This window comes from Ovis aries, chromosome 6 (assembly GCF_016772045.2).
Source record: "Ovis aries strain OAR_USU_Benz2616 breed Rambouillet chromosome 6, ARS-UI_Ramb_v3.0, whole genome shotgun sequence".
Lineage (NCBI taxonomy): Eukaryota > Metazoa > Chordata > Mammalia > Artiodactyla > Bovidae > Ovis > Ovis aries.
In genome coordinates, this window is record NC_056059.1 from 108,837,942 (window position 1) to 108,857,558 (window position 19,617).

Here is a 19,617-nt window from a genome sequence, read left to right on the forward strand (position 1 = left end):
TTTGCTCGAAATTCCTAAGTTTCCCTAGTATTTACATAAAAACAGCAAGAAATAAATATGCTTTACTGTTCTTACTCACACTTCTTTTTGACTTATACAGAGATTTAGAAGACTTTCTTTCTCAACCCAAGTCTGCACATGCAATAAAACTAAAAAACTGGTGTTTCAGAGAATTTTCTGACTCTTGCTAGAGAAGGATCTACAACAAATATTCTGGAGAAAATGTAATATGAGGAGAATATGTAGAAAACTATAAATAAAAATATAAGATAGTGACAAAAAGCATTTTACTTGATTATGTCTTTTGCAACACAGCATTTGTTCTTTAACAGTACTATCATGCCATTTAAACTGAAATGCTCTTCCGACATTAAGCACCCAGAGTTTGACAAAAATAAATTGAATAGTTTAAATCAAGGGACAATGAGCCTTTAGACCAATAATTGTTTGCTACAGCTTTTCAAACTAAAATGAAAAAGTCACTGAAACATCTTATAGAGTAAGTCATGCATTACATTGGCTAAAGAGAGTAGCTCAATAACTAAGAGCTTGTGGGTTGACATTACTGAGTTCCTGCTAATAAATAGTTTGCAAAAGAAATCATAGACTCCCACTCCATAGTAATGCAGTAACTTGACAAGTCAAAGACGTAGCTGCAAATCTGAAGACTGAATTAATATTCCAGTTGAAGAACTGAACTTATTTTTCACCATTGTACATTTGCAGGAAACTTTTCACAGTGCAGGGAGAAAAAAAAGCCAGTTTTACTTAAGAATGATCTTTACAAAACACTAAAAGTTATTAGTTTTAATAAATCTCAACTCTAGATTACAAACCATGTTTTAATATTTTGTGTGGTAAAATGAAAAGTATCCATAAATTGTTTCTGATACTTGTCTCTAAAACAAACATAGGTGCAATTTTTTGAACTGCAAGATGAATTACTTTTTTTTTCTTCTTCTTCTTCTTCATGAACCGTTATGTCTATTCAAACTTGGATGTTTGACAAACATTTTCTTGAAAGTTAATGAAATGAGGCCACCAGAGTCCCTTGGACTGCAAGGAGATCAAACCAGCCAGTCCTAAAGGAAATCAACTCTGAATATTCATTGGAAGGACTGATGCTACAGTTAAAGCTCCAATATTTTGGACACCTAATGTGAAGAGTCGACTCATTGGTAAAGACCTTGATGCTGGGAAAGACAGAAGGCAAGAGGAGGAGGGGGAAACAGACAATGAGATGGTTAGATAGTATCACCAACTAAATAAACATGAATTTAAGAAAACTCCAGGAGATAGTGAAGGACAGAGGAGCTTGGTGTGCTGCAGTTCATGGGGCCACAAAGAGCTAGACCCAATTAGACATGACTGAGCGACTGAACAACAAAAGTCGAGTAAAACATATAGCAGTATTTGTTTCTAATGACAAAATTGATGCCTAAGAGTGAAAATTAGACGTTTGGGAACCTCGTAACCTCCATCATGATACTGGCATCTTCTCAATCCTTAGACTTTTCTGATAAGACTAGTGGTGATATTAACAATTGCAAATCTTAGTGTTAATTTAGAGCTGAATAATTCAATGACCTAATCTTTTTTTCAAAGGACCATTATGTAATGTTTCAAATTCATGCATGGTTAGAATATATATTCAAAGATCAAGACAAATCAACGAATTTTAGTGTATTAGAAAACCAAGCTTTATCCTTATGATTTCAGATTACACGTTGCAACTGACCTTTTAGAAACTACCACTTGGCAATTTTATTGTGTGTTCAAGAAGAATATCCACAATGATTTGAAATGCTGGCTACAATGTTCTCATTTTTCAACTACATACCAGTGTGAGGTTGAATTTTCTACATATATTTCAACCACAATAATGTGTTACAGTGGACGAAAGAAGAATCAAATAGAAGAGAAGCTACCTTTTATCAAGCCAAACATTACAATGGTCTGCAAAAATGTAACAGTGACAGTCTTCTCTGTCATAAATAGTCTTTGTTTTCAAATATAGAGACTTTCATAAAAAGCATACATGTTAGTATTTCACAATTTACCATTATTTTTAAATGAATAATAAATATTTTATTTTTAATTTTATATATAGTAAATACAGGCAATTAACATAAGTAATATCTCTTTGGAGCCCTCAATATTTGCAATTCTTAAAGAGATTCTGAGATCAAAAAGTTTGATCACTGTTGATTTAGGTAACCATTGATAATCTTTCTTTCCTCTTGGAATCCAACCTGCTTTAATTGCTACCTATCTTTTATTTCTAAAGCGTACCTCTAAGCTCCTGCCAGTCTACCCCATTCATGGGATAATCACTGGCTTCTTTTCCAAAATGCTTGATTAGTAGGAAAGAGAAGATGAGGAAAGGAAAGAGATGTGAAAAGAGGAGAGGTGAGGAGAAGGAAGAGATATGATTGTCCTCCCCTTCCTTGTTGTTGTTCTTCAGTCTTACTCTTTGTGACCCCATGGGCTGCCGCACACCAGGCCTCCCTGTCCTTCTCTATCTCCCAGAGTTTGCTCAAATTCATATCCATTGAGTTGGTGATGCTATCCAACCGTCTTATCCTCCATCCATCACTTCCTTCTCCTTTTACCTTCAATCTTTCCCAGAATCAGGGTCTTTTCCAATGTGTTCTCTCTTTGTATCAAGTGCCCAAAGTATTGGAGCTTCAGCTTCAGCATCAGTCCTTCAAAGACTATTCAGGGTTGATTTCCTTTAGGATTGGCCGGTTTGGTATCCTTGAAATCCACAGAACTCTCAAGAGTCTTCTCCAACACTATAATTCAAAGGAATTAATTCTTTGGTGCTCAGCCTTCTTTATGGTCCAACTCTCACATCCATACATGGCTAATGGGAAAACCATAGTTCTGACTATACAGACCTTTGTCAGCAATGTGATATCTCTGCTTTTTAATACTATCATAGCTTTCCATCTTTTTTCCTTTCCTCCCCTTGCTTCTCCACAATTTGGAAAAAAAAGTCCTAGAGAAGCAAGGAGCTTCCAGGACTCAGACCCAGCACTGAAGCAACATCTGTTCTCACCTATTAATGTTGTGTTCTACTTGCTGTTAAGTATTTTTAATCATTCTGGAACATATGATTGTTGGGTGGATAAGTAATACAGCATATTTAAGGGTCTAGCACAGTGCTTTGTGCATAAATATGATCAGTGAGTGTCAGATATTACTATGATGGTGATTTCCTAATCCTGCTCCTCACCTGTATTCCTTGATCTGTCTCAAGTGATGGCTATATTTTGTCTTATCTTTTCAGAGTAAAGTATCATCAGTCTTGAATTATGCAATGAGGGCAGAAAACAACCCCAGAGTATTCCAAAACAATGTTTTCTTTGGGATGCAACACAACACTTTTCAAAGGAGCCTGAACAAAGTGTTCAGAGCACATGCATACCTTCCAAGCATTGGCTTTGGGTGCCTTTTGCCAGCTGCAAAAGGAAAAAGAGTGAATTTGCAAAAATACCCCCGAGAGACTTCCTGGTATTTGAGCCTGGCTCAAGGTAGAAAATATGAAAAGCCCTGTGTGAAAACCTGTCTCTGGTTAAAGACCTCTAGCCAGCAAAGACTGACCCCAGTACTCTTCATAAAGCAAACAAGCCTCTGAAAACCTGGCCACTCACTCCCAAAGCAACTCAAATTCCAACACTGGGAATTTGCTTATTACTAATACAATTTCCTTCATGAGGAGATGTTGGACACAGAGAATATCCCAACTAGGGCATTTCAGATCCCCAATCCTTCCTATTTTACTTAAGCTGTAGGTGTATTTACACAGAAGTCTGGGCAGCATCAAACCACAGCTCGTCAGAGAGGTCCTGGAAGCTCAGGACTAACTCATCCTTCCCCACTTGAAAGGCATCTCTTGGTCCAAGAATTAGCCAAAGGAGTTTCCGGTTCATTTGGAATCCAGGTCTCTAGTACAACATGGCTTTTTGCTTTTTTTTTTTTTTTCTTCCCTACCTGTTCAACCAACAAGCAGGCTAAGACATTAAGTATTTTTCCATGGCTCTCCACAAATGCAAAATGCTGCCTCTGCTCACATATAAATGAGGTCTTACAGTTTACAAAGTACTCTCTTCCCTGTTTCCTCATTCATCTTCACAGAAGCCCTGAAAGTGAGGTAGACGGAGATGCCAGTTGTTGTGGGGAAAATAAAAACAATCATATTCGGAGTCAGAAGAACTGAGTGCTATAAACTAGCCATGAGATTGTATACAAGTTATGATTTTTGGCATCTGAGAGACAAGGATTCTAAAATGATAGAAACTCAGACAAGACAGAGTTCTAGTTATCTCTTACATAGCGCAATCCAGAAGCAAGCCTTTTCATAATGTGTTGGCTTGAGGGCAGGGAGAGAAGGGGAGTGACAGGGGATGAGATGGTTGGATGGCATTACCAACTCAAAGGACAAGTGTGCGCAAACTCAGGGAGACAGTGAAGGACAGGGAAGCCTGGCAAACTGCAGTCTGTGGGGATGCAAAGAGTCGGACACAACTGAGTGAATGATTAACAACAAGAAACTAGCACCCCAAGGAGGATAAGGTTATGCCTTACTTTTTATTGATCCACCACTCTCATCCTGTGTCTTCTCCCTCGTGACTTCAGATAGCTGCTGGGGCTTCATCCATCCTGTCCACATTCCAGCCATCAGAGAGGGAGAGATAATAAAGAAGAAAGCAAGCAGGCTACTTAGGAAAGCTGTACTCAGCCATAAAAAGGAATGAATTTGAGTCAGTTAACTGAGGTGGATGAACCTAGAGCCCGTTATACAGAGTGAGGTAAGTCAGAAAATATATATATATATATACTGCATATTAACATATTCCATATTCCATATATATGCATATTATATATATGGATATTCCATATATATGGAATCTAGAAAAATGATACTTAGGAACCTATGCAGAGAAGGAATGTAGACATGTTCCTTCTTTATGTAGGAATGCAGACACAGATGTAGAGAACAAACTTGTGGACATGCTGGGGGAAGGAGAAGGTTGGATGAGTCAAGGCAGTAACAATGAATCTTATATATTGCAGTGTGTATACTGGATGCTAGTGGGAAGTTGCTATATAACATGGGAAGCTCAGCGTGGCAGTCTGTGATGACCTAGAAGAGTGAGACAGGGTTATGGGGGTGGGAATGAAGCTTACTTAAGAGCGAGGGGACATATGGATACTTACAGCTGATTCACAGTGTTGTATGGCAGAGGCCAACACAGCCATTGTAAAGAAATTATGCTCCAATTAAAAATAAAAACTAAAAAAAATTACACACACACACACACACACACACACACACACACACACACACAAAAGGAAGATAAGCTGTCCTTCATGCGGCTAGTGACCCACTTACATTCCATTGGCTAGAACTTGATCATGTGGCCAGAACTGATTTCAAGGGAGGCTGGGAAATGTAGTCTTATTTCAGGTACTGTGACCAGTGAAAAGTCACAAGTTCTATTGCTAAAGAACAATAGCAAAATGGATTTTGAGGGAAAGCCAGCAGACTCTGCTACAGCCTCAACCAAGACCCATGGAATCTCGGCAACCTGTTTCTTCAGAGAAATACATGAACCTTATTTCACAGTCTGGTCCTTGAGCAGGCCTGAAACACTTAACTGGGCACAGATCACCAGCTTTGGGGCAGATGATGCCTGGGTCAGGGACTATTTTTTTAATGTGTGAGCTTCCAAGACACAAAATATGGGTTAAACAAGGACTCAGGCAGGAAAGTGAGTGTCTCAATGCCAAGTACTGAGTTAGGAGAAGACACATTTTTGGATGGGTTGGAGATGGAAATTAAAGTGAGAACTAAAGAGGTGAAATTAAACTGAAAATGATGTGATGAAGTGGGAAGGAGATGCGTAGACCTACATGACTGCCTGGAACTATAGCTACTTAGCAGCATTGGGTATTTGTTTATTTTGAGCATTTGTTTAAAGGGACATGTTTCTAGAAGAATCAATCCAATTTAAAAGTCTGGAGTCAGTGCGGCTGATGTACTCTGCCATTCAGCAGAAACTAACACAACATTGCAAAGCAACAGTACTTCAGTAAAAATTATTTCTATTATTAATGGCATATCCAAATGCACATTTTATTCCTTGGGGGGGAAAAAAAAAGTATAGGATCCGTGCAGGTGAAAAGAACCATATGAGAATGTCGGCAAAAAAATTTGTGAACTACATATTGCCACTCAAATGTAAGTAACACTATGCAGTTTTCTGATCTTACATCACTCTGCAAAATCAAGTGGGAATGCAAACTAGTACAGCCACTATGGAAAAATTCCTTAAAAATTGCAAATAGAACTCCTTATGACCCAGCAATCCCACTTCTGAATTCATGTACCCCCAATCCGAATCAGTTCTGATGAGATGGATTATATGGAATTTAGGAAGATGGCCGACATTCTAACATGTATACTATCATATGAATTGAATCGCCAGTCTATGTCTGACGCAGGATGCAGCATGCTTGGGGCTGGTGCATGGGGATGACCAAGAATTAAAAAGAATATTCCTGATGATGAAAATTAGAAGGGACTACAGTCTGGTCCCATCACGTCATGGGAAATAGATGGGGAAACAGTGGAAACAGTGTCAGACTTTATTTTTGGGGGGCTCCAAAATCACTGCAGATGGTGACTGCAGCCATGAAATTAAAAGACGCTTACTCCTTGGAAGAAAAGTGATGACCAACCTAGACAGCATATTCAAAAGCAGAGACATTACTTTGCCAACTAAGGTCCGTCTAGCCAAGGCTATGGTTTTTCCAGTGGTCAGGTATGGATGTGAGAGTTGGACTGTGAAGAAGGCTGAGCACCAAAGAATTGATGCTTTTGAACTGTGGTGTTGGAGAAGACTCTTGAGAGTCCCTTGGACTGCATGGAGATCCAACCAGTCCATTCGGAAGGAGATCAGCCCTGGGATTTCTTTGGAAGGAATGATGCTAAAGCTGAAACTCCAGTACTTTGTCCACCTCATGTGAAGAGTTGACTCATTGGAAAAGACTCTGATGCTGGGAGGGATTGGGGGCAGGAGGAGAAGGGGACAACCCAGGATGAGATGGCTGGATGGCATCACTGACTCGATGGACGTGAGCCTGATTGAACTCCGGGAGTTGGTGATGGACAGGGCTGGTGTGTTGTGATTCTGGGTCGCAAAGAGTTGGACACAACTGAGCGACTAAACTGAACTGAACTGAACTGAACAGTCCAGTGACCAAACAAGCTTAGCCCTTTCAAGGAGTACACAGTACTCAGCTGCCCTTACAACTCAAGATTGGAGTTAAGGAGACTTAGTTTCCTGATCTAATTCTACTGTTTACAACTTTTATGGCTTTTGGAAGTCAGCTAGCCAACCTGGTCTCAGTGTGCCTGACTGTAAAATGAAGTGATATGTGTTTATCCAAGAAATAAACTTCCAATTTAGATTCTGGATACACAGAAATAAATAATAACAGAAAAATTCCTACATGTCACATGCTTTGCTAGAAGCTGATAGCTATAATGTATGTATGAGTGTGTGCTCAGTTGTGTCTGACTCTTTGTGATCACATGGACTATAGCCCACCAGATTCCTCTGTCCATGGGATTTCCCAGGAAAGAACACTGCAGTGGTTTCCATTTCCTACTCCAGGAGATCTTCCCAACCCAGGGGCCAAACATGTGTTTCTCACATCTCCTGTGTTGGCAGGTGGATTCACCACCACTAACGCCACCTGGGAAACCCCATAATGTGTGGCCCAAATATAAAGCAGTGTAAGGTTGTGATTGGACACCCCAGGTGGGACCAGATGCAGGAGACATAAGAGATGTGGGTTCAATCCCTGGGTCGGGAAGATTCCCTGGAGGAGGGCATGGCAACCCACTCCAGCTTTCTTGCCTGGAGAACCCCAGGGACAGTGGAGCCTGGTGGGCTACCATCTATGGTGTCGCACAGAGTCGGACACGACTGAAGCGACTTAGCAGCAGCAGCAGCATGATTAAGAATGTAAGTATGGATACAGACTACCTAGATTCTTGGCTTTGATATTTACTGTGTTCATGATTCTGGTCAAGTAACTTACCCTCTCTGTGCTGTAGTTTTTTCATCTGCAAAAGGAAGATGATAAGACTGTTGATGCATGTAAAGTGCTTCTGGAATAGTTTCTGCATGTGCCAAGTGTTCAACATTCTTGAGAGTGTGGTGGTTGTCCCAACAAAACAATTGTCTAGTTCTTACCCTTCTCTTCACATTCCAGATCCTTTGATAGATACCATTTGGGGCAACTACTATATGATAAGCAGTAGACAGGATTTGTGAAACTACTGCCTATATCTCACAAATATCCCTGGAATTGGTCTTATTATTGTTACTAGAAGAAACTGTTGACTTATCCAAAGTGTCAGTATTGTCAAGTAGTAGTCTGGGGATCTGAGTGGGGGAATTTTTAGTTTCTTGGTCTCCAAAATCACTGTGGACAGTGACTGGAGCCATGAAATTAAAAGACACTTGCCCCTTGGAGGAAAAGCAATGACAAACTTAGCACGTTAAAAAGCAGAGACACTACTTTGCCTGTAAAGGTCCATATTGTCAAAGCTATAGTTTTTCCAGTAGTCATGTACGAATGTGAGAGCTGGGCGACAAGAGAGGCTGAACATCGAAGAACTGATACCTTTGAACTGTGGTTCTGGAAAAGATGCAAGAGAGTTCCTGGGACTGCAAGATCAAACCAGCGAATCCTAAAGGAAATCTACCCTAAATATTCACTGGAAGGACTGATGCTGAAGCTGAAGGTCCAATACTTTGACCACCTGATGCAAAGAGCTGACTCAATGGGAAAAACCTTGATGCTTTGCAAGATTGAAGGCAGGGGGATACCATGGGATGAGATGGTTGGATGGTATCACAGACTTAGTGAACACGAGTTTGAGCAAGCTCCTGGAGATGGTGAAGAAAAGGGTAGCCTGGGGTGCTGCAGTGCATGGGGTCACAAAGACTGAGACACAGCTAAATGACTGGACAAAACAGTCCTGGGAACTGAATGAGGCCACTTTGGCTCCAACACTGTGTTTTTTCAACCCCAATCTATTTGATTTTTGTATCCCAACCTGATCTTTGAGGATTAGTTGCTTATTCCACCTCTCTTGTTAGAAGTATAATTCCATGGAAAGGAAGGCTCCTTGGTTCATCTGTAGGTGGTACCTACAGCGTAAAGGCCAGGTTCTTAAGCATAACATTCAAGGCCCTTAGGTTCTGATCCTTGCTTACCTCTCCAATCTTACTTCTCACTCTCCTCTACTGCTTGGACATTGCTACACTCCTTTCCCCTTATAGAATTCTTCACTGCTCTTCAAAGGAGTCTACCCCCTCTTACAACCACGTCTCTGACCTTTCCACCTATTCTGGTTTCTGAGCCCCTTCTCCTCTTCTCCTGCTGTGTGATAACTCAGGCTTTTACTTTGACTCACCTCAGAAAAGGAATAGCATCACTTAACAGAGGGCAAGTCCAGTAAATGAAAGCTTCCCTGAAACCCTTTCCAATCAGATCTTTATTTGCAGCGCCTCTCTACCTTTATAGAATGTGAATGTGTGTGTGTGCTCTGTAGCTAGATATGTCTGACTCTTTGTGACCCCATGATCTGTAGCCTACCAGGCTCCTCTACCCATGAAATTTTCCCCACATGGTTACTGGAATGAGTTGCTGTTTCCTCCTCCAGGGGATCTTCCAGACCCTGGGATTGAACCCACATTCCTTGTATCTGTTGCATTAGCAGACAAATTCTTTACCACTGTTACCACCCAGGAAGCCCATAGAAGTAGGATAGGATATGCATTTATTTCCTTTCCTACAAGATAAACGCCTTCCCTCCAGTTTCCAAGTGGAGTCTCATTCTTCCAACGTTTATTGACTTCACATTATGTGCCAAACTCACTTAGAACTCACCCTCTGATGGCGCAGTGTACCCTGACCACATCCCTAAATATGTACAATTATTCCTGCTCACCTTAAGCAGTCTCGGTATTTGTCAGGTTTTGAATTTGGAATCAGAGCCATACATGATTGAATATCATAATCTGAAGCATACTGAAAAATGCAGCCAAAGACTGTACACCCTAACTCCTAGTTTGAGCTCAGCTTTTTCCAACTGCTCTTGGAAGCATAAATTCAGCTGCATTGAATCTCTTGGGGTTGAGCTGTATACGTGTGCACATAACTATTATGTTCTAGTTTATGACGCGTTCACTCCAAATAACCACACGTACCTGACCTCATGCCCGCTCTGGGAAACTGGGACAACCAGGCTCAGAATACTTCCATTACATGTCCTGGAAATGAAATAGATGAGAGAAGGCAGTTTCATCAGTCCTTTTACAAAGGATGACTCTTTAAACTCCTAAATAGCAACAATTTTAAAGATCCCACATTAGAGTAATACGTTATCAGAGTTGTGGAAAGGATTTTGCAAAGGAGAGCTAGTATTTAATTTAAGAAATATTTGCACCAGCTAGACATATATATAGGCTCTCAGTAAAATATAAACTTTTCTGGTGTTCCAGAAAGAGCACAAGGATGAATTTAGACCTAAGATAAATTCCAGTTCTGTTATATTCTCTGTAATTTTGAACAAATATCTTAAACTGCACCAAATCTGTTATTTCTGCTATAAAATGAGAATAATAATAATTTTGAAACCCTCGAGGAGATGAAGTCATTAAAAGACATTATGTATGCTACTTGTCTTGGAAACCAAAGCTTACTGATGACTGAAGATGTATATATAAGGAACTATGATAGAGAGAATAATGCCTGTCCTGTGTCTGGCAGACAGTCCAGCTGAAGTCAGGTAGGATCTCAACTCCAGGGTCTAGGACCCTGTTCTGAAACCCCAGTGGCCTAGTCATGACAATCCCAGAGGTGATCAATTTCAGAGAAACTAATCAAAATGCACAGAAAATAGAGGCAGACAACATAAAGCTACTGTAACTAAAAAACTGAACTTGAACTGTATCTTGAAACTCAGTTGGAAAATTGCATAGTAAATTTATCTGAAAAGGTAAGGAAGTCCTTTCTGGTAGTTATTTCAAAACTTCAACTGAATTATGGGTAGGTACTAGAGAAAGCTGCTGTGCTTAGTTGCTCAATCTGGTCTGACTCTGCAATCCCACGGACTGTAGCCTGCCAGGCTCCTCTGTCTCTGGGATTCTTCAGGCAAGAATACTGGAGTGGGTTGCTATGCCCTCCTCCAGGGGATCTTCCCAAACCAGGGATCGAACCTGGGTCCCCCGCACTGCATACAGATTCAGAGAAAGCAGAGCTCATCTCTTCAAAAGAAATGAAAAGTGTGAGTGTGTGTGTGTGTGTGTGTGTGTGTGTGTGTGTGTGTTCAGGGAGGTACATAGGTAGTTCTGAAAGAGAAAGGGTAGAGAATGGGGATCAGGATGGTAGAGAGAGAAATGACTAGAATGGTATTTAAGAAGACAAGGTTTTCTACAGTTCAACCTGAAGTTACTTGCACTGAGCTGAACTGCCATAATCTCAACTATGTGTATTGTACCTTTCTTATGGTTATAGAAGATAGAGGTTGAGTTTTTATCTTCCTGGGTCAATGGAAGATAAAGATAAAAGAACAGCCACAAGACACGAATTGAAGAAAGATAGCAAAAATGTGGCCCTAGGAATGTACATGCACTGCCTTTCTCCACCATGAAGAATTCTCAGATCTAATAGGAAGAGTATTAAATTCTCCTTAAAGCACAGTGTAGGGGATTGAGACAATCTCATCTACAACTTAAGAGGTGGGTAAAGATGTAACATTTTTGATAATTTAAAAAAATGAACTCCAATAATGAGGTCACTTGAAACCTTCATGATGAGTGGATGCTTTCTCTGTCATCACTCTCCTAAGAAATCCAAGTCTTAATCAGAAATTTGCACATGCTAGTAAAGTAATGCTCAAAATTCTCCAAGCCAGGCTTCAGCAATATGTGAACCGTGAACTCCCTGATGTCCAAGCTGGTTTTAGAAAAGGCAGAGGAACCCGAGATCGAATTGCCAACATCCACTGGATCATGGAAAAGCAAGAGAGTTCTAGAAAAACATCTATTTCTGCTTTATTGACTATGCCAAAGCCTTTGACTGTGTGGATCACAATAAACTGTAAAATTCTGAGAGGGATGGGAATATCAGACCACCTGACCTGCCTCTTGAGAAATCTGTATGCAGGTCAGGAAGCAACAGTTAGAATTGGACATGGAATAACAGGCTGGTTCCAAATAGGAAAAGGAGTACATCAAGGCTGTATATTGTCACCCTGCTTATTTAACTTATATGCAGAGTATATCATGAGAAATGCTGGACTGGAAGAAACACAAGCCGGAATCAAGATTGCCGGGAGAAATATCAATAACCTCAGATATGCAGATGACACCACCCTTATGGCAGAAAGTGAAGAGGAGCTAAAAAGCCTCCTGATGAAAGTGAAAGAGGAAAGTGAAAAAGTTGGCCTAAAGCTCAACATTCAGAAAATGAAGATCATGGCATCTGGTCCCATCACTTCTTGGGAAATAGATGGAGAAACAGTGGAAACAGTGTCAGACTTTATTTTTTTGGGCTCCAAAATCACTGCAGATGGTGATTGCAGCCATGAAATTAAAAGACGCTTACTCCTTGGAAGAAAAGTTATGACCAACCTAGATAGCATATTGAAAAGCAGAGACATTACTTTACTGACTAAGGTCCGTCTAGCCAAGGCTATGGTTTTTCCAGTGGTCATGTATGAATGTGAGAGTTGGACTGTGAAGAAGGCTGAGTGCCGAAGAATTGGTGCTTTTGAAGTGTGGTGTTGGAGAAGACTCTTGAGAGTCCCTTGGACTGCAAGGACATCCAACCAGTCCATTCTGAAGGAGATCAACCTTGGGATTTCTTTGGAAGGAATGATGCTAAAGCTGAAACTCCAGTATTTTGGCCATCTCATGTGAAGAGTTGACTCATTGGAAAAGACTCTGATGGTGGCAGGGATTAGGGGCAGGAGGAGAAGGGGACGACAGAGGATGAGATGGCTGGATGGCATCACGGACTCGATGGACGTGAGTCTGAGTGAACTCTGGGAGATGGTGATGGACAGGGAGGCTTGGCGTGCTGCGATTCATGGGGTCGCAAAGAGTCGGACACGACTGAGAGACTCAACTAAACTGAACTGAACTGAGCGGGAAGTCAAACTATAGGAATATAATGATCTTGGGGAAGTTCTCTAAGATAACTTCTGGATGTTCATAGAATAAGTATGTTGTTGTTTAGACGCTAAGTCATGTCCGATTCTTTTGTGACCCCTTGAACTGTAGCCTGACAGGCTAAATGGAATTTCACAGGTGAGAATACTGGAATGGGTTGCCATTTCCTTCTCCAGGGGATCTTCTCAAACCAGGGATGGAAATTATGTCTCCTGCATTGCAGACAGATTATTTTACTGCTGAGCCACCAGGGAAGCCCCAAAATAGGGATGAATCTGGCAAATGAAGAGTGGCCAGCCAATTTCTCTTGACCAAGACGCCCTGTCATCCAGGCATCCAGTGCTGGAATATATTGGCTGCATCTTTATCAGCTTCCTTCTCTTGCATGTACTATTCTGATTAACCTCAGTTGGCATTTTCCCCTCTTTTCCTTTTATTAATATCATTGTCTATCACTCAACATTATCACGCCAGTGTAGCCCAGACTGCGCTAAAGCAATCAGCTTAAAGGACCCCTTTCAATCCCTACTGCAGATTAGAATAACCTCTTGAGTCATTTCAGCTCTGTTATTTTAGGCTGCTTCTTTTAAGACTAATTTCCTTCACTATGTGCTGACTTTGTAGTTTAGTCTGAGAAGGGTGATCTTATTTTTTCTTGTTCCCAAATCTTCCTATAGCTCCGATTATGGAAAACTAGTGTAATGAACTTGGCACCTTGTGGATGGTCAATAAATATTAATCCCCTCTTTTTTCTTTGTGGGATAAAAAAATGGCAATCTATTAATGAATAAATATTTAATAAGGGCTGGAAGAGAGTAGTGAGTTAATAACAGAAGCTGCCATATAAAATATATTGGAAAAGTAAGTTAACAACTGTTAGGTGTTTTAAGTAGAAGACTAATAATATGTATTGCAAGTTGGTTCCAATGGTATTGTGGAGACTGAATGACAACTGCAATATATCTGAGGAAAAAAATTTTTTTTTCTATAGTTGTTTGGAAATTAACATGAGTTAGTATGAGCCCAAGGAAACAAAGAATTGTTAAAATTGCTCATGTCACTAATATAATTCATCCTTATTATATGTTCTTTTTTGTACTTCTGTCTCCTCCACTTGTAATGCATGAAATCCTTGAAGACAGCTTCTCTTTCTAACTAATCTTCTTTCCCTAATAGGTACCAGTGCTGACTACACAATTATATTCAGTAGATACTTTTGGAATATATGTTTAATACACAACTGAAATTTCCATTTAAGAAATTACCTTGTCAATGGAATAACTCTATCCACTTTATTCTATTACTATGTAAGCATTCAACCCTCTTGCTGCATTGCTCTCTGGGGGCTAATATTTCTCCTCTTTGAATCTGGTTGAGCCTTTTGTAAAGGAATGAGGAAATAAGGTTTGGAAGTTGAGATGGGGTAGGGAATTTTTTTTTTTTAGGTTTGATAGTTTTAGTTTATTTTTGAGGACTCCTCAGGACTTAAATACTGAAATACTGGCTCCTTATCAAAAGAAACCTTCCAAAACGAGACGAAACAACAAAATATGCAAAGATGTTTGGCTGGTATAGAATTCTAACAGATTCACAGAATCTCTACTTTAGTTAATCATATTTGCTCATGCTGCCCAAACCACCATGTCCCAAAGAGGGGCATAAGTTATGGGATGGTTCTAAGCCTTTAGCAAAGGAAGGAAAACAGAAAACAAATACTGGATTCCTGGATGGGGAACAATGGTAAGAAAATGAATGTGTACTGTGTGCCTACTTTGAGTCAGGTGTTATGGTCTGATGGTTTTCTATGGCTTGCTTCAATCCTATAAGGAAGACATTATTCTGATTCCCATTCTGGAGATATGGGGACCGATGTATACACAGTCACACAGCTAGTAAGTGGCTGGGGCGCTTATGCAATTTCTATGAAGCACTTGATTCAAGTATACATTTCTAGGCCTCCAACCTGGAGCTCTTGACTAGGTTTAGGGTACGGGTTAAACATTTAAACCACTACACTAGATAGGTTTTATGACCAATCAAGGTTTGAATCTGCTACACCAATCAACCTTCTCAGATATATTCAATGCATCAAAATATCCTAGTATAAAAATATTCCAAGACAGACAAGGAGAAAAAAGACTTTAAATATCTCCACCACAGTCTTCCTACTCTCTCTTCCATCCAGTTCATTTTTTTTTTTAGTTTTTTATTTTTTAAATTTTAAAATCTTTAATTCTTACATGCGTTCCCAAACATGAACCCCCCTCCCACCTCCCTCCCCATAACATCTCTCTGGGTCATCCCCATGCACCAGCCCCAAGCATGCTGTATCCTGTGTCAGACATAGACTGGCGATTCAATTCTTACATGGTAGTATACATGTTAGAATGCCATTCTCCCAAATCATCCCACCCTCTCCCTCTCCCTCTGAGTCCAAAAGTCCGTTATACACATCTGTGTCTTTTTTCCTGTCTTGCATACAGGGTCGTCATTGCCATCTTTCTAAATTCCATATATATGTGTTAGTATACTGTATTGGTGTTTTTCTTTCTGGCTTACTTCACTCTGTATAATCGGCTCCAGTTTCATCCATCTCATCAGAACTGATTCAAATGAATTCTTTTTAACGGCTGAGTAATACTCCATTGTGTATATGTACCACAACTTTCTTATCTATTCATCTTCTGGTGGACATCTAGGTTGTTTCCATGTCCTGGCTATCATAAACAGTGCTGCGATGAACATTGGGGTACATGTATCTCTTTCCATTCTGGTTTCCTTGGTGTGTATGCCCAGAAGTGGGATTGCTGGGTCATAAGGTAGTTCTATTTGCCATTTTTTAAGGAATCTCCACACTGTTCTCCATAGTGGCTGTACTAGTCTGCATTCCCACCAACAGTGTAGGAGGGTTCCCTTTTCTCCACACCCTCTCCAGCATTTATTGCTTGCAGATTTTTGGATCGCAGCCATTCTGACTGGTGTGAAGTGGTACCTCATTGTGGTTTTGATTTGCATTTCTCTAATAATGAGTGATGTTGAGCATCTTTTCATGTGTTTGTTAGCCATTCATATGTCTTCTTTGGAGAAATGTCTATTTAGTTCTTTGGCCCATTTTTTGATTGGGTCGTTTATTTTTCTGGAATTGAGCTGCATAAGTTGCTTGTATATTTTTGAGATTAGTTGTTTGTCAGTTGCTTCATTTGCTATTATTTTCTCCCATTCACCTTGCTTTTATTTTCCTTTGTTGTGCAGAAGCTTTTAATTTTAATTAGATCCCATTTGTTTATTTTTGCTTTTATTTCCAGAATTCTGGGAGGTGGATCATAGAGGATCCTGCTGTGATTTATGTCGGAGAGTGTTTTGCCTATGTTCTCCTCTAGGAGTTTTATAGTTTCTGATCTTACATTTAGATCTTTAATCCATTTTGAGTTTATTTTTGTGTGCGGTGTTAGAAAGTGATCTAGTTTCATTCTTTTACAAGTGGTTGACCAGTTTTCCCAGCACCACTTGTTAAAGAGATTGTCTTTACTCCATTGTATATTCTTGCCTCCTTTGTCAAAGATAAGGTGTCCATAGATGTGTGGATTTATCTCTGGGCTTTCTATTTTGTTCCATTGATCTTTATGTCTGTCTTTGTGCCAATACCATACTGTCTTGATGACTGTGGCTTTGTAGTAGAGCCTGAAGTCAGGCAAGTTGATTCCTCCAGTTCCATTCTTCTTTCTCAAGATTGCTTTGGCTATTCGAGGTTTTTTGTATTTCCATACAAATCTTGAAATTATTTGTTCTAGTTCTGTGAAAAATATGGCTGGTAGCTTGATAGGGATTGCATTGAATTTATAAATTGCTTTGGGTAGTATACTCATTTTCACTATATTGATTCTTCCGATCCATGAACATGGTATATTTCTCCATCTACTAGTGTCCTCTTTGATTTCTTTCATCAGTGTTTTATAGTTTGCTATATATAGGTCTTTAGTTTCTTTAGGTAGATATATTCCTAAGTATTTTATTCTTTTCGTTGCAATGGTGAATGGAATTGTTTCCTTCATTTCTTTTTCTACTTTCTCATTATTCGTGTATAGGAATGCAAGGGATTTCTGTGTGTTGATTTTATATCCTGCAACTTTACTATATTCATTGATTAGCTCTAGTAATTTTCTGGTGGAGTCTTTAGGGTTTTCCATGTAGAGGATCATGTCATCTGCAAACAGTGAGAGTTTTACTTCTTCTTTTCCAATTTGGATTCCTTTTATTTCTTTTTCTGCTCTGATTGCTGTGGCCAAAACTTCCAGAACTATGTTGAATAGTAGCGGTGAAAGTGGACACCCTTGTCTTGTTCCTGACTTTAGGGGAAATGCTTTCAATTTTTCACCATTGAGGATAATGTTCGCTGTGGGTTTGTCATAGATAGCTTTTATTATGTTGAGGTATGTTCCTTCTATTCCTGCTTTCTGGAGAGTTTATATCATAAATGGATGTTGAATTTTGTCAAAGGCCTTCTCTGCATCTATTGAGATAATCATATGGTTTTTATTTTTCAATTTGTTAATGTGGTGAATTACATTGTTTGATTTGCGGATATTGAAGAATCCTTGCATCCCTGGGATAAAGCCCACTTGGTCATGGTGTATGATCTTTTTAATGTGTTGTTGGATTCTGATTGCTAGAATTTTGTTGAGGATTTTTGCATCTATGTTCATCAGTGATATTGGCCTGTAGTTTTCTTTTTTTGCGACATCTTTGTCAGGTTTTCTTATTAGGGTGATGGTGGCCTCATAGAATGAGTTTGGAAGTTTACTTTCCTCTGCAATTTTCTGGAAGAGTTTGAGGAGGATAGGTGTTAGCTCTTCTCGAAATTTTTGGTAGAATTCAGCTGTGAAGCCGTCTGGACCTGGGCTTTTGTTTGCTGGAAGATTTCTGATCATCCAGTTCATTTTATGAACAATAGAAATATATTCATGCCATGTCAACTTAGCTGAAAGTGCATCTTTCAGTAGATTAACTTCAGTAGATTAACTTCCTTATCCAAAAATTCTGAAATCCACTCTGGAGAGCATTTATGTTGATCAATCCCATTCTAGAAACTTTAGACAAAAAAATAATAATAATTTTTTAAGTGAATCAAAGGACTATCCACATGAATATGGTTTGAAGGGACCTGAAAGTTTTCTTTCCTAATTCTTCCTCTCTGTCTTTGGTTTTTTGTGTCTCTGTATCAGTTTTCCCATTTCTGTTTCTCTGAAGTTTGTGTGGGTAATCTATAGAGCTACCTCTTACCACTAAGCTTTGAAGTGCTTATTAGTTTCATTTATTAAGGTGAGGCTCCTAAGAACCTCTCTATAAAAATAAATTACTCAACTCTTAAGCCAGTGTTTGTGAAACATTTCTCTTGAAGTTCTCCTAATGACAGAGGAAATTTCCTGTACCCCTGCTTACCGTAAAAACAAAACCATAGGATCCTATAAAAAGGATGAAATTCATTTAAAGACTTTTAGTTTACATTAAAATTTTATATGGACTTGGTTTTCTAATGAAAATATATCCATATTTGCTTTAATACAAAATTCTATTTTCTGAATACATTTAAATAAAATTGAATCTCCATTTTATTGCATATATATATATGCATTTTTTTTAATTTAAGGTTTTGTCATCCCTAGATATGGATGAAGATACGCAGCATTCAGCCACCACCATGCATCAACACCAAAGCCTAATAAACTTACTAGATCAGTTAACTTTCCAAGACAATATGATCCAAGATAGAACTTCTTTAAATAGGAAATGGGAAAGTCTCAAGCAAAGAAAAGTTCCAGAATTTGTGTGCATCCTAATGCTGAACATTAAATAAAAGAGATATCTAATCTCTTGACCTGTCTATTGGAGCAGGGGTATCACTTAAGTTCAGATTCTCCTTTCCAATCTCTCTCTCTCAATTTCAGACTGAGTTGTTGTTCATTCTCTAAGTTGTGTCCGACTCTTTGCGACCCCATGAATTGCAGCACACCAGGCCTCCCTGTCCATCACCAACTCCCGGAGTTCACTCAGACTCATGTCCATCGAGTCAGTGATGCCATCCAGCCATTTCATCCTGGGTCATCCCCTTCTCCTCCTGTCCCCAATCCCTCCCAGCATCAGAGTCTTTTCCAATGAGTCAACTCTTCGCATGAGGTGGCCAAAGTACTGGAGCTTCAGCTTTAGCATCATTCCTTCCAAAGAACATTCAGGGCTGATCTCTTGTAGAATGGACTGGTTGGATGTCCTTGCAGTCCAAGGGACTCTCTAGAGCCTTCTCCAACACCACAGTTCGAAAGCATCAATTCTTTGGTGCTCAGCTTTCTTCACAGTCCAA

The 19,617-nt window shown here is 39.6% G+C and overlaps 1 long non-coding RNA gene across 1 annotated transcript in view; it reads left to right on the forward strand.

Annotated features, from left to right (window-relative positions):
* Positions 1-4,639: 4,639 nt before the first annotated feature.
* Positions 4,640-19,617, forward strand: part of LOC132660020 (uncharacterized) — a 54,642-nt gene continuing 39,664 nt past the window's right edge. The window contains exon 1 of the long non-coding RNA XR_009601171.1: positions 4,640-4,814. This is a non-coding gene — a long non-coding RNA (uncharacterized LOC132660020). The remainder of the gene's footprint in view (positions 4,815-19,617) is intronic.